The sequence below is a fragment of the Phoca vitulina genome, unplaced genomic scaffold (assembly GCF_004348235.1).
Source record: "Phoca vitulina isolate PV1807 unplaced genomic scaffold, GSC_HSeal_1.0 scaffold1, whole genome shotgun sequence".
Classification (NCBI taxonomy): Eukaryota; Metazoa; Chordata; class Mammalia; order Carnivora; family Phocidae; genus Phoca; species Phoca vitulina.
The window spans coordinates 20,698,922-20,705,297 of NW_022589704.1; the positions used below are offsets into that span (position 1 = coordinate 20,698,922).

The 6,376-nt window shown below is 50.4% G+C and overlaps 1 pseudogene; it reads right to left on the reverse strand.

The window, feature by feature from the left end:
* Positions 1-414: 414 nt before the first annotated feature.
* LOC116646978 lies at positions 415-959 on the reverse strand (annotated as a pseudogene).
* Positions 960-6,376: the final 5,417 nt, after the last annotated feature.

Genomic DNA, 6,376 nt, shown 5'->3' on the forward strand with positions numbered 1-6,376 from the left:
AAAATGTTAGCTTTCCTACCCTGCAACCTGGAGGCAATTGCTACAACACAGAGTGTAGCAAATCGTCTACCGCCTGCAAGGAAGTAACTAGTAAAAGTCTGGCGTGAAATGCCCGGGAGGGTCTTCCCCCAGGATCCTCCCGTTAGATTCCCAGCATGGATAGGACTCGTGGGCAGGAGTGTCTCTGTTCCGCGGTGCCAAGCACGTCGCTGAGCACCTCGAGGCCACCTAGGCAGAAACTCCAGCCGTCGCAACAGACTGCCACGAATGTCCTCCAAATTAAACTGGCAGCCCTGGCGGCTTGCGCCCGGGGACTGCCCGCGATGGGGGAGCAGAGGAGCCTTCTTCGAGAGGAGAAGCTGAGGCTGACAGTGAGTCTGGTAGCAGCAGTGGCCTCTCCGCCGAGATCCCTTTCTAGATGGACTCCAGAATCCAGTCGCTGCCGGAGAGCGAGGAGACAGGCAGCGACAGGTCCCCTCCCATCGTGGAGGGCGCTGTGCTCCTGGAAATATTCCTCCTCCTCATCGATGAAGCCATTCTCCTGAGCATGAGTGCAGTCCCGGCTGGACTGCAGCCTGGCACGCTCACTTATATTCCTGAATGGACTCGTAGAGGCCGTGGAGTTGGCAGAGCAAGGACATGTCCAGCTGTCGGAGGCCAACCATCTCCTTGCAGAGCAGGGCCAGCGCAGCGTCCAGGTTGGGAAGCTTGGCGGGCAGCAACCTCCTCCCCGGCCCGGGCCCCGCCGCCCACTGCTTGTGCCCCCGCGGCTCAGCTGGTCCTGGATGCGTGACTTCTGCGCCTACAGCCCCTCCCGGTGCCTCCAGGCCCCCGACACGCCGCCGCCCGCCGCCGAGTGCAGCGGACCGCTCAGGCTCTTGGGCAGCAGGGGCAGCCCGTCCACCCACAGCCCCCCAGACCGCGTCCGCCACCCCCAGCGCCGCTCCGGCCCCGCTCATTGCGCCAGACCCGGCCACGTGCCTGCCATTATTTAGCGTTCTTTAGACTTTTATGTGTTTTTAAAATTTTCTTAAAATGTAAAAGAAAAAAGAGAGAGAGAAAATGAAGCAAAAAGTTTAATCAGGGCAAAATGCTCCCGGAGAAGGTTGCAGGGAAGGATCAAAATGGTTTGGTAAATAAGGGACTGTATGAGTCAGTGAGGGCTGTTGTAACAAATACCACCCACTGGGTGTCCTCACCAACAGAAATGCATTGTCTCACATTTCCAGAGGCTGGAAGCCCAAGATTAAGGTGCCAGCAGGCTTGGTTTCCTCTGAGGCCATGCTGCTTGGCTTGCAGATGGCTGCCACCTCCCTGTGTCTGCATGTGGTCTTCCCTCTGTGCCTGCCATGTCTTAATTTCCTCTTCTTACAAGGACACCAGTCGGATTGGACCAGGCCCCACCCAAGTGACCTCATTCTACCTTAACTACCTCTTTAAAGACCCTATCTCCAAATATGATCATATTCTGAAGTAATGGGGGGTTAGCACTTCAACATATGAATTTGGGGCACAGTTCAGCCTGTAACAGGGACTATAACTGATCACTCCTGCTGACCTACCTCATTATCCAGGAGTTTCTTGTCACCTCTCTTTACTGACTCTACTGCCTTCCCCTTTTCTTTCCAATGTCCTAGACATCCAGGCAGGTTTTCCTGAGTGCCCCACTGCCTGCCCCTTTTTGATCCTTCTTGGCATCAACTCCTGCTTCTTCCAGCCCGCCTACTGAGTTCCACCTTCCTCCTTACCCCAGTGGACTCTCTTTGAGTCCACTCCTGTCTTTGGATCCCCCACTCAGGAGCCCAGTGGCACAGCCTCCACCCAGGTGGAAGCTCTGCAGCTTCATGAGCCCAAACTACCTACTCATTGACAACAAACACATGCCAGACATTTCTCCCATCTCAGATCTAGGCACTAAATGCTAGTGCTCATCTATCTTATCTCCCTTCTTGAGATGTCTGCAATGGGGGGGGGGGGTATCTATTCCCTTGTCCATTCTCCCTGTGGTTCTTAAAATGTTCAGATCACAGACTGTATCAGTCAACATCCAATCAAGAGAGCGGGAACCTCCCTAGACACTTGGACAGCTTGGGAATATATTCTAGGGAATTGGTTACATGGCAGATGGGAGAGCTGAGAAGCCGGGAGGGCACGGTGAGGGACATGAACCTGGTGGCTTCTGTGAACAAGGGCAACACCCTAGTGTTGATGGAGCAGCGAGACAGAAGGAACTTGATCCCTCCACTCTATGGAGCTGTGCAGGAGCTCTGCCCCATGTGAGCCCAGACCAGTAGGTGGAAGAGGAATGACCTTCCACTATGTTGAAGCCACCGTTGCTTGGGGTCTCAGTTAGAGCAGCCAAGCTCAGATCCAGCAAATGCATCTCTTTTTATATTGCCTGTTTGGGGGCAATCTGCAGAGACAGGTCCTCTCCCTTCCCCGAGGAGACAGAGCTGTGGCCTTAGTCTTGCCATCTGAAATAGCTTTAGGGGCACTGGTGAGACTCAAACAAATGCTACAGTGTGGGTGACAAGCTGTCTCTGTTTTCTTAGGAATAAGGAGTTTCATGGAGGTAGAACTTTCAGTGCTTAAATGGGGAAAGTCCCTGGCAAAGCAGGGTGAGCTGGTCACCCTCCCTTCTTGTGCTTGTAGCAAGCATCTGCTTCCCCAGACAGAAAAGCACCTGCCAGAGTCCCGACCCCATCCTCTCTTCCCATATCCAGGGCCAAACCACAGCTGAAGCTGCCATTCTCAGTGAGTCTGACTGCCTCCCAGCACCTCTTTGAACAAGACATGGCAAGTTCTTCCGTGACCACTGCTTCATTCCTGAAGAGAATAAACACCATCTCCAGCCTTGACCTGCTGAACAGAATCACCACAGAGTTCTTCCAGCAGCCCCGGCCCTTTGCACTCGAGACATTTTTCAGTAAATGTAGTTTCCCTGGATCTGAGGCTCATATCACATTCCTTGCTTCTAGGAATCTGCCTGCCCACAAGTACGAGCCTCTGGTCTCATCCAAGTCAAGGACAGTGGGGCTCTCCCACCACACAGTCCTTGCTGAGTTGCTGTGCTCATCCTCTCTGAAGGGGAGCCTCTCGTGAGGTTCCTTCTCTCATCCTGCTTTTGCCTGGGGCACAGCTTGTTGGAATGGAAGGAGCAGTGGATTGAGTTCGGACCCCCATTTGGAAACACGCCTCTGCCTTGGTTCTCTCTATAATGTCGGGCAAGTTGCCTCACTTTGCAGAGCCTCAGTTTTCCCACCTGTATAATGGAGTGGTATGGTAGGCTGAAAACGGCCCCCAAAAGATATCATCATCCTAATCCCTGCAACTTACAAATGGGACTTTATTTAAGAGGGTCTTTGCAGATGTGATTAAGGATCTTCAAATGAGGAGATTATCCTGGATTATTCAAGTGGGTCCTAAATGCTATTACAGATGTCCTTAAAAGATGGAGGTAGAGGGGCACCTGGGTGGCTCAGTCGTTAAGCATCTGCCTTCGGCTCAGGTCATGATCCCTGGGTCCTGGAAACGAGCCCTGCATCGGGCTACCTGCTCAGAGAGAAGCCTGCTTCTCCCTCTCCCACTCCCCCTGCTTGTGTTCCCTCTCTCGCTGTGTCTCTCTCTGTCAAATAAATAAATAAAATCTTAAAAAAAAAAAAGAAGATGGAGGCAGAGGGAAATTATACAGACAGAAGAGGAGGGAGCAGTGTGACCAAGGAGGTGAAGATTAGTGATGTCGTCACAAGCCTGGGAATGCTGGCAGCCACCAGAGTTTGGAAGAGACAAGGAGCAGATTCTCCCTTGGGGCCTCCAAGGGAGCACGTCCCTGCAGTTATGGGCTGAACTGTGCCCTCTCAAAATTCATTTGTTCATGTCCTAACCTCCAGTGTCTCAGAATACAGCCATATTTAGAAATAAGGCATGTAAAGAGGTGGTTGAGTTAAAATGAGGCTGTTAGGATGGAGCCCATATAGGACTGGCGTCCATCTAAGGGACACAGGCATGCACAGAGGGAGGACCCCAGGGGGACCTGGTGAGAAAGGCGGCCATTTACAAGTCAAGGAGCAAGGCCTCAGCAGACACGAAGCCTGCCAGCATCTTGATCTTGAACTTCTAGCCTCCAGACTGTGAGAAAATACATTTCCGTTGGTCAAGCCATCCAGCGTGTGACACTTTTATCATGGCGACCCCAGGGAGTTCATACCGGTAGTGATACCTAACCTGGGCTTGTTCTAAGATCAAGGTGATCACAGGGTGCCTGCTGGGCTGTGGGTGACTACTTTCTACATTGTAGTGGTGTGTGAATTCTCCTTTCATGGAGACTTTTCTACATGTTTATTCTTTTGCCCAAGGAGAAGTAAAATAACAACCACAACAAGAACAAAAAACTATACACCAGCCATAGTGATTTTTTTCCCTTTGGTCTTCTCTCCCTGTGTGTGTGTTTGTGTTTTTGTGTGTGCGCGCACGCATGCACATGGGCACGTGCATGCCTGTTCCATCGTCCTTCAGTGAACTGCATCATCTACCAGGGCTCCATGAACAGCTATCAATTTCCTGTTTATAGATCTGTCTCATCACCCCTTAACAGCCGCGAGCACAGCTAACATTTATGATACTCATTTTGTGTGTAACCAGGCATTGTGCTAAACGCTTTTTCTAAATTGTATCATTTAATCCTCTGAGTATCCCTTTAACATGGGTACTACTATTATTCCAACGTGACAGGTAGAGAAACAGACAGGGAGAGGTTACGGAGTTTGACCGAGGGAGTGAAGCTGCAGAGCTGGGAGACAAGCCCAGGTAGCTGGTGCCCAGGCCCACACCCTCACCCCCTGTTAGATCTCATGAGGGCAGCAATCCACCCTGCCTTAGTCAACTTCAACCCTCTACCATGTGCTTGCCACAGAGTTTGGACTCAACGAAGGTTGGCTGGCTGACCGGATGAATGATACTTTCCGCATGGCAAAGAAAAGTCAAGAAGATGCTCTCCAGGACTCTGTTTGGTCCAACTTCTCTTTATCTTGACTCTGTTGCTGTTGCTGCTCCAGGAGTCCAACCATTGACTGGCCTGCATGGCCCACACCCATCACTCTCTCTGCTCTCAGTCTTTCTGACCCTGGAGTGGAGAGATCGAAAGTTGAAGCAGCAGCCCCTGCTCCCCTCACCCCTCCATCCACTCAACCATGGCCTTTTCTCCTCCCATGGCCACTCCTCACCCGTGTGGACAGGAGAGACTGGAATTCTCAAAAGCCTGGTGAGAGAGGTCTAGACCCAACAAGATTATGGAAATTGCAAGAAGCCATGGACACACCAGACATTATTGCTATCCCAACTTACAGAAGAGAAGACTGAGTTCTAGAGGTACTAAACACTTGCCCAAAGCCACAGAAAACTGGGTGTCATTTTTTACTTCTACTCAGTCCTCTTTCCAACATACTAAGTAGGTACAAAAGTGACCCAGTCTAGAAGAGAGAAGTTGGGGCTCAGAGCCTGGTTTCAATTCTTACCAACTGTGTGTTGTTAGTACATTATGTAAATTCCCTGAGCTTGAGTCCTTTGGCCCACACCATGGAGATAAGACTATTCACTTGCTGCCATTACAGTTTGTGCTGGTCGAGGAAATCACCTAGCCAGGCTCTCCTGGGCCTCGACCGTGGACAGAATCCTGGCAGCGAGGACTTGACTCCAGAGCTACATACCTCAGTAACGGACCAGTCCAGACCTTGACTTGTCTCACTCCACCTGCCAGTCCAGGCCCCTTTGGGGAACAAGCTAGTGTCCTATTAATAATGGGAAAGGGACTCAAAAACCTTGATTCTATATCAATGGTTGCCGCATCTGCCTCCAGATCAGAATCAGGAAAATGAAGGAAAAGTAAGCAGCTCACCTGAACAATCCCATCTGTGAGTAAGCTCATAACATCTCTTTGAAGTCAGGAAAATATTTACCTGGTGATTATGTTCTAACTTCTTCAGTTGTCTCTCCTTTGTGATGAATGCCTAATCACTATGGAAAATAATCTCTTCTAAACTGTGTATTTCATAACATAACTCATACCAGAAGTGTGCTCCCATGTCTCTTTTCTTCTAAATATTTTAAAACACATTTGAATGAAAAAAAAAAAAACCCAACAACAATGCCTTAAATAGAAATCTGCAATACTGTTTTCATTGAACATAAAACAGGCCAGCCCTGATGTCATCATTGTAAACTCCCCAAGCAGGGTTTCTCAAGAGCAGCACTATTGACATTTGGATCAGGTAACTCTTTGTTGTGGGGGCCGTCCTGTGCTTCGTGGCGTGGTTAGCAGCATCCCTGGCTTCTGCCCAGTAGATGCCGATACATCTCTCCTCCATTCATGAGAAAACAA